Consider the following 19,147-nt stretch of genomic DNA (forward strand, 5'->3'; position numbering starts at 1 on the left):
ACATGCTGATTGATTGGGTAGATGTTTTACGGCACTATCGATACAATTTTGGTCATTTAAGCGCCAACAGGTTTCACCTCTACAAAATCAGACGTGTTTTTAGTAAGAGTCTTTCGGAGCTCGCAACCGCACACGATCACACTATTTGCATTATAGAATGCTAAAAAGACGAAAAAACATATATAAAACATTTTTTTGTAAATATGGAAAAAGGCTTATTTACATTTGTATATACAATATAAATTTCAGTGTATGTATATATACACCGTATGTATATATTATACACCGATAACGATAACTATATATTTTCATATTCTATTAAATAGTCCAATTTCTTTTATATAGCTTAAATTTTTCTAGGCTCTACGATGTCAAAAAGGGTCTTAATATCTTTACATTTACAATATTTCTCGCGAACATATAATTAAATTCGACACATTCCATTAGGATGTGCCGAACTGTGAAATTTGTGTTGCACGCCACGCAAAAAAGGAGCTTCCTCTCCTTCCAGCAAATGTTTGTGCGTGACGTGCGTGTGTCCTATCTTTAGTCTGGTAAAAATTACTTTTTCCTCTTCTTAGGAGAGATAGTGGTTTCCTGGGAGTAAGTTTCGGTTGAATGTAATGGAGTTTGTTGTGTATTTGTTGATTCCAAATTTGGGACCAGGAGGATGTGATGTGTTCTTTTACTTTCGGTTTCATGTCAGAGAAAGGGATTTTTACTATTTTTGTTTTCAGGTAGTTTTGGTTTTAGAGATTCTTTGACAAATTGGTCAACGGCTTCGTTGCCATCAATGCCTACATGGCTTGGAAGCCAAGCTATTGTAATAGTTTTTCCAGACTGATGTAGAAAATGCAGTTTAATTATAAGTTTTAAAATTCTGTTGTCGGAGGTGTCAGAGCGCTCTAAAGATTTCAGACAAGAGAGAGAGTCTGAAAGGATTAGGAAGGTAGACTTGGTTGATTGATCTATAATATTTAGGGCCATTTCAAGAGCTGTAGCCTCAGCAGTGTAGACTGAAGCTTCTGGGTGGAGTTTCCTTAAGCTTAAGCTGTGTGGCGATGCAAGGGCAGCAGCTCCTACTGAGGAGTCATTTTTGGATCCGTCTGTAAAGAGTTTCTCTGCTTCAGGGTATCTATTTATTAGCTGTTTGTATGAGTTTAAGTATGTAGTTTTGTCTGTAGACTTTTTGTTGTGTTTTTCAAGACTAGTATCTATGTTTGGTTTGGTTAAATGCCATGGAGGTATGTTGGACATGGCAAAGGGCTCGATTATGTCTTCAGAAAAATCAACGTCTTTGAGATCGTTCTGGATTTTTATTCCGAAAGGGCTTACTTTATTTCCTAAGGAGGATAGAGTTTTTAGATCTTCGGGAAGGTCAAAGGCACATTTGTGGGCTGGGTTTTGGGGTTGTAAGCTAAGTTTCAAAGCGTACTGCAAAGAGAGTTTTTTCCTTCTAAGTTCTAAAGATGGTTCATGCGCTTCTGCCTGTAAACTTTCTACAGGTGAAGTACGGAAGGCGCCTAGGGCAAGGCGAAGGCCTTGGTTCTGAACAGGGTCTAAAATTTTAAAGTAAGACTTTCTGGCTGAGCCGTAAACAGGACTGGCATAGTCCAGCCTGGAACGGACAAGGGAACGGTAAAGTGGAAGAAGTATTTCAGTATCTCCTCCCCATTCAGGATTGGATAATACTTTTAAGGCGTTGAGAGCACTCTGACACCTCGTCTTTAGGTCTTTCAAGTGTGGTAGGAAAGAAAGTTTATTGTTGAAGATTACGCCCAGGAAACGAGCTTGTTTTTTAACAGGAATTTTCTCTCCAAACAAATATAAATCTGGTTGTCGCACACACTTGTGCGACAGACAAAAACGTACCAAGTTTGTTTTTATTGTGGAAAACTTGAACACATGCTCGTGCCAACAATGAGTGTGTATGAAAGAAGGCCACTGATAAGTCGCATGAGATATAAACGATAGGCTAAGCAAATAATGGTTCACAATGTAGTACTGTGGATGGTTTCCAGGAATACATAAGGTTCGTTGCCGGAGTAAATTGGGCGAAGCCATGTCAGTGAGGACCATTTACCCTGTAAGCAACTTCGTTGAATCCGAGCTTGCTTATTAGTATATTAGCTGAATGCGAATTATTTCAAATGATTATAAAGAATAAAACAAATGGGGAATACACTTCTTTTTTGTTGAATCCGAGTTTTTGTTGAATCTGAATTCGCTGAATCCGAGTTCCAGTGTATAACATTATACATGTACCAAGTATTTAAATGACAGCAACATGGAGAAATCAGTGAAATAAGTACTGGAAGTACAAGCTGCACAAAAATAAGTCTGCTGGAAAAACATTACAAATCACATGTGCCAATCTACAAGTCTTAGACTTAGAGCTATTCTCTTTCACAATCAATACAAATATCACAGATATAGCACATTCATTGTCTTTGCTTCCGGCTTACCCATAAGATGACAGGCAAAGTTCAAACATTCTTTGCAAAGGCCAGAAACAAATATCTTTGCTTTGACATTGCTTAAGTTAAAAGTGCAGCCTTCTATTTTCACCATAAAATCAATCATCGTCATCATCCTCTTTGCTGGGGAAATGAAAAAAACAGAGTTGTATCAGCAGCTTGAAAAACCTTAACAGATATGTAAGAATTATTAAAATTTCTTCTCACAGAGCATTCATTGAGTAGTATGCATAGCAAGTAAGAGCTAGTCCAACTATATTTCAAGCAATGACAGATTCACACGAAAATATCACTAAAAAGAAGCAGAAGTAGATGTGGAAGACCAAACCAGAGACCTACCAATAACATTGATTGAGCTCTGGGAAACTGTATCACAACAACCAAAAGCATTACGTTATATAAATCTATCTGTTCCATTTCCTTTCTAACATAGCAGTACGTGTACAAATTAAACGGGGCCAATGAGCAAAAAGTATTTTTTTAAACAGGGAGAGTAGTTTTAAAAAAAAATATATGCAGATAAATTCTTAGTAGACTTATGATGAGCAACCCTTCTTCCATCCTCAAAAAGTAAAGCCACAGAGTCAAAATAGGTACATGCGAGTCGATGGGTTATAAAAATTTAGAATTCTGAATTCTCCGTGCACAATTGTTAATTATACATCACGTAAGAATTAAGATGCATGGAAAAGGAGTCAAACGGAAAATGTGATTGTGATTGGGACAAGCCAAAAATTAAATCGTACACAATAAAGCAGAGATCAACTAGGTGTACTCATAAATCCACTAAACCTTGACCATCAATAATTTATTTATAGAGGCACCAGTCAAAACTCCACTCTACAACAAATAGATACACACTGACAAAAGGGTCATCTGCAATATCAAGCTTTTACAATTTTCTTTTGTAATTTCAAGAAAGACCTTTTATATAATTAAAACAATTGTTTTAAAATATTCAATCTCAAAACATGCTGTAAACCAGTGCTTTTTAACTACGTTTTTCATTCACTTTTTCTTCAACAGCATAAAGTAAACAACGAAAATAAATTTTCAGCTTTTTCTAAATTATTTTCTTTTAGGATATAACAAGTCACAGAGCCCTTCGTAAATATATCTCACCTTTCAGGAAGAGCAATTGCTGACAACGCCTTCATATCCAACTGGGGCTGGATTTTTTCTGGACAAAGAGAGAGATGAAGGGAAAAAATGAATAATTTGCCACACAAAGTAACAATCTGCACACCAAGTCAAGAGTCGCCAAGGAGGTAGCGGTGTCCCTTTGCTTCTAAGTAGATCAACACTCAGCATTCACATACCACTGGGAACAAAGCAGAGCTATACTAGCACTGATGGAAACAGGAGCAGACCACAATCCTGTTTTCCCCTTCCCCCATATGACCCTAAACATGTTTTAAGCCCCTTTGACACAATTAAGATAATCTGGGATTCAGGTTACTTCAACTTCAACCTTACCTCTCAGGACCATCTCAGGCTCAGTGTAGGTGAGATACAGCAGCTCAGCTGACAGAAGGAGATGCTAAGTAAAACAACTTCCCAATCATCATCATACGGTGCCTTGCCGACTGGCGTGGGCGATCATGGACCTCCACTTCACTCTGTCTTGCGCTGCAGCAATGGTGTCTGTTGTTCTTGCTGCTCCTAGCCATGTTGTCATCTTGTCCAGTATCTTTTCCGTCTGTCTGCCTCTGCCTCCCTTTCCATCAAACTTGCCTGTTGTTACAATATTCTCTAATGCTTCTTTCCGCATTGTGTGTCCGAAGAAATTTGCCTGTCGCTTTCTTATATTCGTCATAAGTTGTCTTCCATAATTTGCTTCAACCAAGACTTCTTCATTTGTTTTTCTAGCTCTCCATGGGATACGTAGCATGCGTCTTATGAACCACAACTCTGTTGCCACGATTGTTCTTTCCAGCTGTTTATTGATTGTCCACGCTTCGCACCCGTATAATAGGATTGGCTCAATGTAACTTTTCAGTACTTCCCAATACATGCAGGTATGTTTTGGTTCTTTCTTCAACACCTCTATCAACACAATTTAGATCATTTAGGAGGCAGGCTTCCGACCCTGCCTGTCCGGGCCAATCCTGGCTGAGAGGAATACAACATCCGAGCAGAAAGACTGAGACACTCCCAAAAATTTATCTCCACTCTGAATTTGAACTAAGGTCACCTGTGTGCCACCACAAAGCGCCTAACCATTACACAACAGACAGACACCAGTGAGCTTCAGCCAGCATGCTCGGTAAACAAGAGAAAAAACAAGTTTTGTCGTAAGAAATGAAATTGGGACACACCATAGATCTTTTCATAAAACAATGTATACTGGCGGTAAAAAAAAAAAAATCGATTGTGCATAAATAAAAATCCAGTCTTTTGAGTCTTTACACATTTCCTTTCACGCGAGTAATATTAAGTAGTCCAAAGAGCAGGTTATGACATAAAAATAACCTTTTGTTGTTTCAATTAGTGTTCATAGCACAAACATAAAAAAATGAAAAATTGGCATTTCTTCCACTTCCACATCATGCGGCTGATTTTTTGTATTCTTTGTTTTTTCGTGAAGTTAGGTCTTTGTTTATAATATAAACCTCAATAACATTTAATTTTGACCATTGTCACCCAAGAACGACAGTAGGTTTAACCAAAGATAGTACATAACAAGATGGGCCACTTCTCTCTTTGAGCCAATTAAAAAAGTGTCCTCAAAATTCGGTGGCGCCCTCTTCACAAAAGCGCACCTTTTGCGAACAGAGTTATCCTACTTGGGTTTAAAAAATCAAAGTGAAACTAGCAAGTTTTTGAATGAATTTCTGAAGAACGCTTTTTTAAAATGGTTACGCTGACAAAAAACCTCTTCCGGAGGAAAGGGTGATTGTTTTCTTCGTTTAATTTGACTTTAGAATGAAAGGCGAGAGGTCATTAAAATTTTAAAAACTAAAACTCCGTACTGAACGAACCCGAACTGCTGATGAACAGCAGTCGATCTGCGCACGCACGCAAGGAGGTGCTATTCCTATTCTTCTTCTGGAAAAACGAAAGAGAGCTTCAAAACAGACTGCAGCGCCATCTGAAGGAAAGAGCATACTTCCTGCGGACACTTTTTAGGCTGAGTGGCCCATCTTGTTATTTACTATCTTTGGTTTAACTCAACATCTGAGAAATCTGGCCATCGGAATGCTCCGTGTGTTTCCCCTGTTGCTAGGACATTCAACATCAGTTCTCTCAGGAACTCAAACCAGAAAGAGCAAGCTAACCATAGAACAGTGTGAGTTCTCATATTGTAAAAGAAGTTCTTCAAATAGCAAAAGTGCTGTGACTGAGACAATCACAAAAAGGAGCAACACCAGAAAATGTATACTCTTGTCAGGAATGCAAAAGAAAAACACCAGTTAAAGTGCAAAAGTCATCAAAGGCCTGCTTCATGTATCAGTTTGACATCTTTCAAATAGACATCTCAAACACTTTTGAAGTCGACAAATGTGTTTGACGTGGAAAAAAGAAATTGAAGAAAACAGATGGTATAATTGCAATAATCGTTGGAAAAATATCACTGCCACCAAGAAAAAAGGTAACCAATACGAGGAGTTGGTAGCCTAGTGGTTACTGTACAGGATTCGTAATTGTGAAATTGTAGGTTGGGGGTTCAAGACAGCTCGGCCTAGCATTGTGTCCTTGGGAAAGGCACTTGACATTAATGTTCCCATTTGCCTCGGTCCTATCGGAGATGAGACATTATATAATCAGAGGTCTCGCGTCTTAAATAACCTTGCAGCTTTTCAAAGAGCGTTAACCCTTTGAGCCCTCTCGTCCTGAGGCTACCGTGCCCATCTGCCTGAGCTCCTGGGCAATTCGCGCCTATATCACTCTCACATATATACATGTACATAATTGTCTGAATCATATTCCATTAGTCCTTGTTATTATCAGCATCTAGATCTAATTCAGAAAGATTTTCAGAATAATCAATAACGTCCTGTACAGCAAACACTGTTTCGAGCATTTTGTCATAGTTGGGCCGGGTTGGGGATAAGGTCTTGCTCATCGCTGTACTGATGGCTTGGCGTAGGGGCAATGTTACGTGCCACTGGTGTACCAGTGGCTAGGGCTCAAAGGGTTAAACCTTAACAATTTCGCATTTCTTACCAGGTATTAATGAAAAGATAGACAGATTAGGGTATAGGCCGCACGTTCCACCTTTCACTATCCAGGGCTGGCCTCTTAATGTTATTCCATGTCTTCCCACTTTTCTGTACATCAATCTATGTGGCCTTCCCCTTGATCTTTTACCCTGTGGATTCCAATCCAACACTTTCCTTATTAAGCAGCTGCCTGATTTCCTGATGTCTAATCCATTGCCACCACCTTTTTTCCACTTCATCTGTCTGGGCTCTGTCTTGTGCACCTTAACACTTACTCAATGGTGACCCTGCCTGTCCATCTGATCCTCAGTAACTTTCTCAACTACTCGTTCAAGAAAACCTGTATCCTCTTTATGCAAGTCTGAGATGTGTTCCATGTCTCACATCCATACAACAAGACTGACTTCACATTTGAGTTGAAAATCCTCAGCTTTGTTCCAAAAGAGATATGCCTGGTCCTCCAAATCCTATTCGGAGATATAAAAAAAGCTTGTGCCTTTCCAAGGCAGAACTTTATTTCAGCACCTGTTCCCCCCTCTCTGTTAACTATACTTCCAGGATAGCAGAAGGGTTCAACGTCTTCTAGTGCATCTGATCATCCAACTGTGTCAATGGGGTCTATCGTATGCCATTTCTGTGTCCTCTGGTGGTTTCCTTCATCAGCCAATCGATCGCCAAGATGAAGGGGAAAGGTGATAGTAAACATCCCTGTCTCACACCGGTCTTGATGTCAAAGCTGTCAGTGAGCTGGCCATCATGTATAACCCCGCAACTTGTCCCTTCATACATGCTCTTGATGAGGTCCACCAACTTCTGTGGGATTCTGTGATGTCTCACTATCTTCCATAGTGTTGCTTGGTTTATACTGTCAAAAGCCTTGTAGTAAAAAAAAAAGTGGACGATCAACTAAGAGTTCCACTCCAGGGACAGTTCCACTATGATCCTCACTGTGGTAATCTGTCAGTGGTTGACCAATTTTTTCAAAAACCAGCCTGTTCATCCCGAAGTCTCGGGTCTATTGCAGTCTTGGTTCACTCCAGTATGATTCTGTTGAAGGCCTTACCTGGCATAGAGAGAAGTGTGAAGGTGAAATCCCCCCTCTTTAGGAAGCTTCATGAGGTGTCCTTCTTTCCAATCCTTTGGGAAATTGCTCTCATTCCAAATCCCGGTAAACAGTGGGATAAGGAGGTCTGTTGTCACAGTGGCATCTATTTTTAGGGTCTCAGGTGGAATCTGATCAGGACCAGCCACTCTACCTTTGTTCAGCTTCTTAATGGCATCCAGAATCTCTTGTTTTGAAGGAGCATCACAGCTGATTGGTAACTTATTTCTTGTTGGCAGGATGTTTGGCTGGTTACTTGATGGCGGACTGTTCAGGAGACTGTTGAAATGCTCTATCCATCGTTTCCACTGAGATTCCTTTCCAAAAATGGTTTTCCTCTCATGGTCATTTACTGGTACATCTGGTTTCCCATGTTTTTTCCCTGAAAGAGTCTTTATGGCCTAGTAAAAGATTCGCATGTGCCCTCCTGCCGCTGCTTCCTCTGCCCTCTCTGCCAACTTGTTCATGAATTTCTCCTCATCTTTTCTTAGTGATCTCTTGACATCTTTAGCTGCTGTCCAGCACTGCTTCAATGCATCCGCTCTGGATCCCCTTGTTCTACTTGCATTCGCCTTTGCCTTCAGTTATCTTTTTTTCCTAATCAAATCCACAGAGTGTCGGCTAATCCATCCCTTTTGCTCCACTTCTCGAATACTTCTTGACATGTCGAAGTAAAGACTTCTCCCCTCCTAGATCAGCCAGAGGTTGAAATCTGCTCCTCAGCTGCAGCTATAGGGTGGATAATACACGAGCCTTTTCAATATTGAAGCAAGAGAACTCTGGGGGCTCTCGTGGTCTATAGGTATCGTGTGTGGTGTTTGCTTCTCACTCAATAGGTCGCCGGTTCGGAACACGACAGCGACAGAAAAATCTCCTTCTTCTGAAATGTTCTCCTTTTATCTCTTCACCGGTACTCTAGACATGTTCTGTCATTTGTTTTCATCTCCACTTCTAACCCCCCCCGCCCCGCCCCGCTCAATATGTGTCGAGATGAAAATAGATCATGGTCTCAAAGTCTAAAAGTAGGTCTACCTCTTCCTCCTCTTGCTCTTTGGTAGCAGTTGCTTGTGTTTCCTTTGAATGAGACAGAAAAAAAACAAGAAAAAAAATGTCGCCTGTGAAGAACAGGAACCACAGAGTGAGTGTTAAGATGTAAAACCTGTTGATGGCAGCCTTTTCAAAGACCAACAAAATCCAAAGAGGTACATGCCGATAACATGGTGACTGAATGAGTCATTTTACTGCAAAAGTGCTAATATTGCACTGGAAAACTGGACACAGGATGGACGTAAAAATGCTCTACTTCCCCATAGCCTTGTCTTTGAAAAAAATGTATCTGTCACCATGGGTTGTTTACCTTTCGTTTAACATTTTACCATCTGGGACTCCAGCAGTCAGAGGGGAGGTACCGGTAATTTAGGAAAGACAGCCTATAGATGACATACAAGGCAGAACCAAGGCTCCTTTCAGCCGTAATTGTACAGTGAAACTCGGTTTCGACGAACTCGAATTCAACAAAAACTCGGATTCAACTAAAGGAGTTGGATTCCCCAATTTTTTAATTCATAAAAATCAATAAAAATAACTCGGATTCAACGAACACATAAATGAGGAGTCAAAAGGCTTGTATTTGTCTATGTCGTTTCCCATCACCCATCTGTCCAAGTTCTGTTAAGGAGTTTATTGGTGTGCATAAAGCAACAACAACGAAAAAAAAAAGAAAGAAACAGAAAAAGGTGTTGCATAAGAACGTCGCATGTACATTTTTTCAATTTTCCAAACTGGCAAATTCAGAGTGGCATTCACGAAGTTCTAGACAGGGAAGAGCAGACTGGTAATTCTGGGGGGAAAATTCTGTAAGTCAAATGGAAATACGCAGGCCTGCAGCATACACTTTCTGATCACTGGTGGTCTTACTACAAAGAAATGACAAATGGTTCACAACGAAGAATATTTGCTGCCCAGACAAAAAATGTTGTTGTTGAATATAATATATATACACTCCAATTGACACAATTTGGATCAATATCGAGGCAGGCTGAGAGGGATGGATACAAGATTGCAGCAGAAAGACCAAAATACTTGATAAATATTCTCCTCACATGGGAATCGAACTCAGGTCTTCTGTGAGTGCTGGCAATGCCAGTGCCCCCCCCCCCCCCCCACTCCCACCAAAACAAACTACATAAAACCAGGAGATTGTTTCACACAAAGCCATTTAACACAAAATTCCAGCAACATGAAAGGATTTCACCCCCTATTTTCCCCCTCTTTATTAAATGTATTACCTTAACACAATAAAAATAATTCCAGTAGATCTGGTTACACAAAGTGGAAAGGTAAACAGCAATTTCGTTAATCAAAAAGGATGCCGGGAAATATTTCCAAGTGAAAAGATGATGTGATTCTCATTGGAAGTTTTATTTAATGTGACCATAATAAGTATGACAAAATTACTATAAAAACACATACTGGTAGCTAAAATTTTATTGTTTTGAGTAATATGGGTTATGGCTACAAATTTACATGAACCCTCTCGTGTAAATGAACACCTGCAGGGCTTACAGACCATCTCCGTGTCTATCAACTCTCAAAATGACAATAGTATCCCAATTATACGAGCACACTTGTACATTACTAGCGGGCAAAAGAAACACAAAAGTTCTGTTTACCTTTGCAGTGGTGATCATCTTCGTGTTCCATCTGGCATTATGAAAGGATACGCGAGGTATCACTGTGAATATTACATTTTAACGGAATAGATCTACATTTTCAACTTCCGGTTAATGCATCAAAATGGTCAGTACTGGTTATGGCCACCATTAGATCGGAAAACCACAGTGCATTTCCGGTACAAGGAAACCACTTGGCTGTTAGTAAAACGTTGCGACACCTTCCTCCACATCTCCTGGATGGTTACATCCAGTTCCTGCGTGATTCTCAGCCTTGTTGTCTCCCCTTGATGCGACGATTAATTTCTTCCCAAAAATTTTTAATTGGGTTTTAATCGATGCTAAGGGCAGGGTGATGCTGCAGAGTGATGCCATGGTGTTGGAGGAAATCCCGTGTAACACGGGAAGTGTGCTCACAAGCATTATTTAGCTGGAACTGGAAGTTAAAATTTTGTGTGGGTTGAGGGGCCTAAGAACTCCTGCTATGCAGGAGGCAGCATTGATACCTTGACCTCGACCTTGGCCTTGATTTTGGAAGATCATTGGTCCTATTTTGTGGTTCCACATGATTCCACCCCAGATCATGACACGATGTCCTCCCCAGAGATTCATCTCTATGACACAGTTGCCACGATAACGTTCGTCTCCGTCTTGATAAACTATGAGGTCCCTGTTTGTTGTATCTATGGAGAACAAGCATTTGTCCGAAAATGAGAACTGAGGACCAGTCTCTCAGATGGCTGTTGATATAGTGCAGGGCCCAGTTGAGACACTCTTGGTGATGGTGTTTGGTCGAGACTGAACCATGGTAAGGTCGACGGCACCTACAGCCTATCTGACGCAATCGTCGGTTCACTGTGTGTCGACTTCTGGCTCTTTCGTGGGTACCCTTGATCAAATCTGACGTTCTTGTAGCTGTCTGAAGTCGATTTGAACGAAACATCTGGACAATGTGTTTGTACGCACGTGCATTGGTCCCTATGGGTCGACCTGACCTTTTTCAATCCGACGTCGTACTCGAGAGCTGAAAATGGCTTATCAGTCTGTGGATAGTCTAGATGTGAACACCAAAATGATTGGCAACCACGATTGGCCTTTCTCCACCATCCAAACAGCCTATTGCTCTTTCTTGCTGTATAGCCCTAAAACATTGCATTGTCGTTGCAAATGCAGACGAAACGACCGAAACGATTTTTTAAAACGGCTTTTATCGCCGAGCTTTGGTGACTATTTTTCACCCTCTTTTCACTTATTTAGACCGTGTTTCGGAGGCACCTTTTCCATGCTTCAATAAAGGGGCAATAATTCTAGTTGCCAGTGACAAACAAGACGGGTGATTTTTGATTTCCAAAGAAGCTATGACAAACTATAGATGTTTTTTTTGTTATGGCCAAAATAGTTTTTTTGTGTGTTTCTTTTGATCGCTAGTACAATATTACTTCAAAGTCTCTTTTACTATTTTAATCTAAATTTTTAGTCCCATATAATTTTTGAAAATATATCATCAACAAAATCCCATTCTCATCTACTCTGTCTGCTTTCCCTTATTAGAGTGAAATAATACACATAGAACAAGCATCTTTGCAAATGTACTGCTTGAAGCCACTTACTGTCTCCTTCTCTCTCTCAATTATGGACAAGCCCTCTGCTACGCGTCTGTGAAAGAGGAAAAAAATGTTCTTTTGGTAATATTCAACATATGGCTATAACACAACACAAAACTTTATTACCTATTTCATTTCAATATGCTGTTGAGTTTGAACTCATTCTACATGCTGCATCATACAATACGTTGAACAAAGAATTTTTTTCCAGCTTTGAGAAAACATGTGCAGGGGAAAATATTTTCAAGAACAACCTTCAACAACTTTTCTACCATGAGTCAGTAGTAGTAGTACAGGGTTTTACGGCGCTCGCAACTGCGTAAGGTCATATGAGCGCGCGAAACACAAGTTGGTAGCATTCGCAACAGTTCACTGCACGGTTGGTCGACAATTAGACTTTAAAATGCTAAAATACTAAAATTCAGTGTAAATATATTTGCGATTTAAAACAACTCTTATACATAACAATAAAATATTTCACAATATTGTTTCACTTTACAATTTGCCATAAAGGCCAATGGCCTTCATAAAATTCAAAATTTTGCTGGGACCAACGACGGAAAAAATGTCTTGCAATTTCTTGCATTTATAATATATTGTTTCCTTCGGATCTTTCCAAAGTCTAGACATTCGGTTAAGATGACATTCGGTTAAGATGTGTCTAATGGTAAAATCTGTGTCGCATCCGACACAGAACGGCTTCTCATCTCCCTGTAGGAGATATTTGTGGGTCAGGGCCGTGTGTCCGAAGCGCAGTCGAGTAAAAATGACATCGTCTCTTCTGGAGAGGTCCGAAGGATTTCGCTGTTCTAGTTTGCGTTTTATAACATATAGTTTATTGCTTTTCTGTTTTTCCCAGTGGCTCTCCCACAGACTGGAGGTGTACTTTTTACTTTATTTCTAAAATCAGTCTGTGGGAGAGTGTTTGTCGTTGATCCCAGCAGAAGGGATGAAGCTTTCTTCGCCAGGTCGTCTACCTGCTCGTTTCCTCGGATGCCCACATGGCTAGGTATCCATGCGAACATGATGTTTTTTCCTGTTTCGGATAGTGTATGAATTTTCTGTTGTAGCCTAACTACAGTGGAAACCATATATAACAGGCCCGGTAATAACAGGGATCCGGTAATAACAGGGATTTTTCAAATCCCCGTTTTTTCCTACTCTTTGTCTCTATTAAAAGTTATCGGCAATAACAGGGCCTCGTCGGAGCCCAACCGGTTATAGCAGGGACAAAGGCTCGTTAACAATGTGTAAAGAGAAAGCGAGAGAGAGAGAGAGAGAGAGAGAGAGAGAGAGAGAGAGAGAGAGAGAGAGAGAGAGAGAGAGAGAGAGAGAGAGAGAGAGCTGGAGAGAGAGAGAGAGAGAGAGAGAGAGAGAGCGCTAGAGAGAGAGAGAGAGAGAGAGAGAGAGAGAGTAACGCAGTGGTGGAGCAAGCCCACGCAAGCCATGCCACTACAAGCACACGCAGCGTGTGAAGCGAGAGAGGGCTGCGGTGTGCTGCAGACCTCGATCTTGCCCGAAACCTAGCAACACGCACGCGTAATGTGTCACCAACGATGTCAAGCGCAAGAGAAAATGCCTTTCAATTGACCAAAAAAAATAAATAATCCAGGTTGTTGACAAAAAGCAAGCTCCACTGGAAGAGATTTGTCGTCAGTTTGACTTTCCACAAGGGTCGATTCATCCCATTATCAAGGATAGAGAGAAAATAGTTGCAGCATACTCCAATGAAAAGTTTGCTCTGGATCAAAAGAAGATGAGACTACCCGATACAGATGCTGTGGACCAAGCTTTGGTGCCAAAACCCCTGTTCGTGGGTACTTGTGGCAAAGGAAACTACCCATGAATAAGTACAGCTGGATTAGTCCACAAATGCTTACTTTCCTTGCATTTCTGATTTAACAGGGATCGGATATAACAGGACATTTTCTCTACTCCCACCATCCCTGTTATATCAGGTTTCCACTGTATTTTGGGATGTAAGAGTGTGTAGTTTGTGAGTGAGGTGATGCAAGACAGAGAGTCAGAAAGGATAAGGAAAGATTTGTTAGGAGAGTTTTCTACAGAGTCCAGTGCCATGTCAATGGCAGTGGCCTCCGCAGAGAAAATGGAGGCTTCAGGATGGAGTCTCCTCTAGTGTGTACTGTTGGAAGATGGGGCTGCGGCGCCCACTTCATTGTCTGTTATGGAGCCATCTGTGAAGATGAGCTCCGCACCGGGGTATTTATCTATTAGTTTTTTGTATTCTGCTTTAAAAGTTTTGGTGTGTGTGCTTTCTTTGTTGTGTGTGGTCAGCTATAAATCTACTTTTGCCTTGGTGAGGTGCCACGGAGGGAGGTCGGGGAAAAGAATTTGTTGGATGTCTTGTTTGGAAAAGTGTAAGTTTTTGAGGTCCTCAAGGATTCTGCAGTCGTGCGCTTGATTTTCCGGTGTTGAGCTCTGTTTAACTGCGTATTGTAGTGAGAGTTGTGTGTGCGTCTGAGTGGTGGTAAGTTTGCCTCGGCCTGGAGGCTCCCCACCGGAGAAGTGCGGAAATCCCCCAGAGCGAGGCGGAGTCCTTGGTTTTGTATTGGGTCTAGCATTTTTAAGATGTGTGGTTTTGCCGATTCGTAGACTTGACTGCCGTAGTCAAGCCTGGACCGGACGAGGGAGATGTACAAGTGGAGAAGGTGTTTTGAGTCCCCGCCCCACTCCGGAGCGTTTAGCGCTTCCTGGCACCTCACACGAAGGTCTTTGATGTGTGGTATGATGTGAGTTTTTTTGTCGAACATGACGCCGAGAAAACGAGCTTGGTCCTGGATGGGAATCCTTTCCCTGTATAGTGTCAAATCCGGCTGCAGCACACGTCTGCCTGTTCGGCAGAAGTGTACTGCAACCGTCTTTGACGGGGAGAACTTAAAACCGTTATTGTTGGCCCACTTTTCGAGTTTGTGCAGCTGCGTTTGCAGCTGCCTTTCCATAGATTTCAAAAGAGGATTTTTCGAACGGCAGCATATTAAAAAGTCGTCAACGTATAACGAGCTGTCTATGCTGTTTTGGAGGGTTTTTACAACGAAATTTATTTTAATTTCGAATAGGAGAGGAGAAAGGATGCTCCCCTGGGGGACTCCTTCCTCCTGTTAGTGGGGGTCTGAAAGGGAGGATCCGACACGAAACTGGAAGGAACGGTTCCTCAGGAAGTTGCCAATGAAGGCAGGGAAGTGACCGCGTTTGCCGAGTGCGTGCAGGTCTCGAAGAATGCCGTACTTAGTAGTAGTAGTAGTATAGGGTTTTACGGCGCTCGCAACTGCGTAAGGTCATATGAGCGCGCGAAACACAGGTTGTTTACTTTCGCAAAAGTTCACTGCACGATTGGTTAACTATTAGACTTTAAAATGCTAAAATATTAAAATTCGGTGTAAATAATATATTTTCAATTTAAAACAACTCTTATAAATAACAAGAAAATTTTTTAACAGAACGATTTCACTTAACAATTTGCCATAAAGGCCAATGGCCTTCATAAAATTCAATATTCTGCTGGGAACAACGACGGAAAAAATGTCTTACAATTTCTTGCATTTATAATATTTCCTTCGGATCTCTCCAAAGTCTAGACATTCGGTTAAGATGTGTCTAACGGTAAAATCTGTGTTGCATCCGATGCGACACAGAACGGCTTCTCATCTCCTTGTAGGAGGTTTTTGTGGGTCAGGTCCGTGTGTCCGATGCGCAATCGAGTAAAAATGACTTCGCCTCTTCTGGAGAGGTCCGAAGGATTTCGCTGTTCTAGTTTGGGTTTTATAACATATAGTTTATTGTTTTTCTTTTTTTCCCAGTGGCCCTCCCACAGACTGGAGGTGTACTTTTTTACTTTATTTCTAAAGTCAGTCTGAGGGAGCGTGTTTGTCGTTGATCCCAGCAGAAGGGATGAGGCTTTCTTCGCCATGTCGTCTACCTGCTCGTTTCCTCGGATGCCCACGTGCCGTACTTCCATGTTGTGTCGAAGGCTTTTTCTAGGTCGAAAAAGATGGCGATCATGTGGCCTCCTTCAGCGAACGTCTCGCGTATAAAGGTCTCCAGGGGGACCAGGTGATCCAGAGTGGATCGAGGTTTCCTGAATCCGCACTGGAGACCGCTCAGCGAGCCAGTCGTTTCCAGAAACCACATGAGTCGCCTGTGGATCAGTTTTTCAATGAGTTTGCAGAGACAGCTCGTTAGTGCTATTGGTCTGTAATTGGATGGGTGTGTGTGGTCCTTGTTTGGTTCAGGTATTGGAATGACAGTGGCGAGACGCCAAGACTCTGGAAATGGGTGCGACCGCCACATGTCGTTGTATACGTATAGTAGGAGTGTGAGTATTTCAGAAGGTAAGTATCTAATGATCTGGTTGTGGATGTCATCCGGTCCCGGGGCTGTATTGCCCAGGTCCGAGATGCACGATGTTAGTTTGTCTATTGTGAAGTCTGCGTTGTAGGTTTCAGTGTTGTTTGAGTGGAAGTTTAAGTGTTGTTTTTCTCTGTTTGTTTTGATGCTTTGAAAAGTGGTGTTGTAGTTTGCTTGGGATGAGTTTTTGGCGAGAGATGTAGCGCTATTGTGTTTGCGATGTCTACTAGTGTTTCAGCTGTGGTTCCATCCGGCCTCTGGACGTGCCGAATGGTGTCTGTGCATCTACCTAAGAATTTTTTAGCAATTTTGAAAACTTGGTTGAGAGGTGTCTGGCTGTTGATTTTGGAGATGTATTTTTTTTAATGATTGTCTTTAACTCTCCCTGAGGCATCTACATGCCACAGCTCGAGCCTTTAAATAGTTTATCTTGTTTTCTGTGGTGGTGCTGTTGACGGCCTTTCGATACGCTGCCTTCTTTTTCTTTACTGCATCCTCACATTTCCAAGAAAACCAGATCTTGTTCCTCCGGGGTTTTGTTTTTGTTTTTAGTATGTGTTTGTAACATATTTCTAAAAGCTTTTCGAGGAATTTATTGTAGTTGAGGTCGAAATTGGGATTAAGAATCTGGGAACATTGATTGGCAAACCCGTCCCAATCTGCTTTTTCGAAGTTGAAGCGTTCAGGGATCGGGTCGTTTTGGAGGCTATTGTTTTTTAGAAGAATTGCGAAATGGTCCGTACGGTCATCCAACACAGACCACTCAAGATCTGGGACTAGGTCAGGGGTACAAAAGGTGAGGTCAAGGGATGAAGTGCCATAAGTGGCTCTGTTTCTGTAAGTTGGGGACCTATCATTTAAGAGACAGATATTATTTTGAATTAAAAAGTTTTCTATTATTTTTCCTTTCTGGTCTGTAGGTATGTCTCCCCAAAGGGGGCGGTGGGCATTGAAATCACCTTGCAAAATAAAGGGTTTTGGAAGCTGAGCCTTTAAGTCATTTAGTTGGGTTATTTTGAGGGGGTAATTTGGTCCGTTGTAAACTGAGCAGATCGTGATTGGTCTGTCAGGGTGACCCGTACGGCAATAGCCTGGAGGATCGTCTTAAGATGTACTTGTCTGTGGAGTGTGTTGTTGTCGGTGTAGATGGTGGTACCACCGGAAGCAATCTGGTTCTCCGTGTGAATGTGATGGTACGCAGTAAATCCTCTTAAGTCTATGGTTGAAGCCGGGGCGAATTTTGTTTCTTGAATACAGGCCACCCGTGGGCACAGTGTGGCCTGTAAATGTTGCAATTCCGCAATGGAAGGTCGGATTCCGCCGGCATTCTATTGCAGGACCGCCATTTTGATTTTTTAGTTTTTATTTTGGAGCTCAAAGGCCCCGGCTTCGAAGAAACACTCTGACTCCTCCTTGCGGGGAAGGTAGAGTGTTTTCTAGCTAGGTTGCCGTCCTGGATTGGACGGCGGTCTAGTGGGGGATTTGGAAGGAGCAGCCATTTTGCGCCTTGTATTCTTGGATGGCGCATTCTTGGAGCCAAGTCGGGCACTGCTTGCTGAAAGCTGTGTGCTGGCCGTGGCATTGGGGCAACAAGGACTAGCCTTGCATTCCTTCTCAGGATGCCCGGTCTTGCCACAACGAGGACACACGGCTGCCTGACGGCTCCGTGACTGGCTAAGGCCGAACTTCTGACACTTGAAAATAGCGAAAAAGTGAGTGTCGCACACGGATCCCAGAGGGTTGGGGTCCGTGTCCGACACTCCGCCTTTGAAGGGGTTGCACCTTCTGCAGACGAAGCAGTGGGTCTATTTATATCCCCCCAGCCCACTGGGGGTATACCATGAGTCAGGTTCCTTTATCGATGATCTCAACAGAGAGCACATTATATTCCTTTCATTATTATAAATCAGACTCTTTTTTACGGAGGAAACAATGCTTAGAAATTAATCAGGATCTAAAAGAACTTTCTCACAAATGTCACGTATTATTTTCACGTGCGCATGCCCAAATCAAATATTTCTATCAACTTTAATAACTTCATTGATTCTTGAATCAGATTCCAAGAAAGCAAAACATCAAGAAAGGTGGTGAGAACCAGAAGTCTGTGGGGCATTTAGAAAAATGACAAAAGTAGTAAGCTAGGTTCCTTACGTTCGTAAAGCTTCAAGTTCGTTTTTGTAAGTTTCATGTGAATTCTGGTACATAACAATTAGTTCCTCCAGGGTTTTCTTGTCAGTCGTCTGAAACGACAAATCAAAAAGACTGATAGACAATAATAATGATGATAAAATGAGAATACAACTAATCCCAAAAGACAAAATGTTTGATCAAAAGACAAGATGCAACCGATCTCGTAAATCAAAGAATAGGCAAATAAACAAAAGCAAAATGGAATACAATGGAGCCAAAAGACAGTCTATTCTTTCCCTAATCACTTAATTCTAGTGATCTCCATATATGTTTCTCACCATAATAATATTTAACAAATACATACATGTATGAAGACTAGCTTTGCTAATTCTCTGCCCCATATTTACCTTTTCACTTACAAACTAAAATAAAATGCGAAATCAGAATTCATCTGGGTGACAGAGAAACATTGTGAAAATAACAACCCCTTAAAGGCACGGAAAAACTAGACAAACAAGCAGGAACAACAGAGTGAAAAATAGAGAGAAAGAGAGTGAGGGAGAGAGAGAGAGAGAGAGAGAGAGAGAGAGAGAGAGAGAGAGAGAGAGAGAGAGAGACAGAGAAAGAGAGTTAA

At 41.6% G+C, this 19,147-nt stretch overlaps 1 long non-coding RNA gene across 1 annotated transcript; it reads right to left on the reverse strand.

Moving 5' to 3' along the window:
• Positions 1-1,868: 1,868 nt before the first annotated feature.
• Positions 1,869-18,655, reverse strand: LOC106011630. Its single transcript, XR_001184787.2, has 4 exons — positions 18,535-18,655; positions 12,025-12,070; positions 3,600-3,657; positions 1,869-2,600 (listed from the first exon to the last, which is right to left on the reverse strand). It is a non-coding gene; the product is annotated as an uncharacterized LOC106011630 (long non-coding RNA).
• Positions 18,656-19,147: the final 492 nt, after the last annotated feature.

Source organism: Aplysia californica, unplaced genomic scaffold, assembly GCF_000002075.1.
Source record: "Aplysia californica isolate F4 #8 unplaced genomic scaffold, AplCal3.0 scaffold00151, whole genome shotgun sequence".
In the NCBI taxonomy this organism is placed as follows: Eukaryota; Metazoa; Mollusca; class Gastropoda; order Aplysiida; family Aplysiidae; genus Aplysia; species Aplysia californica.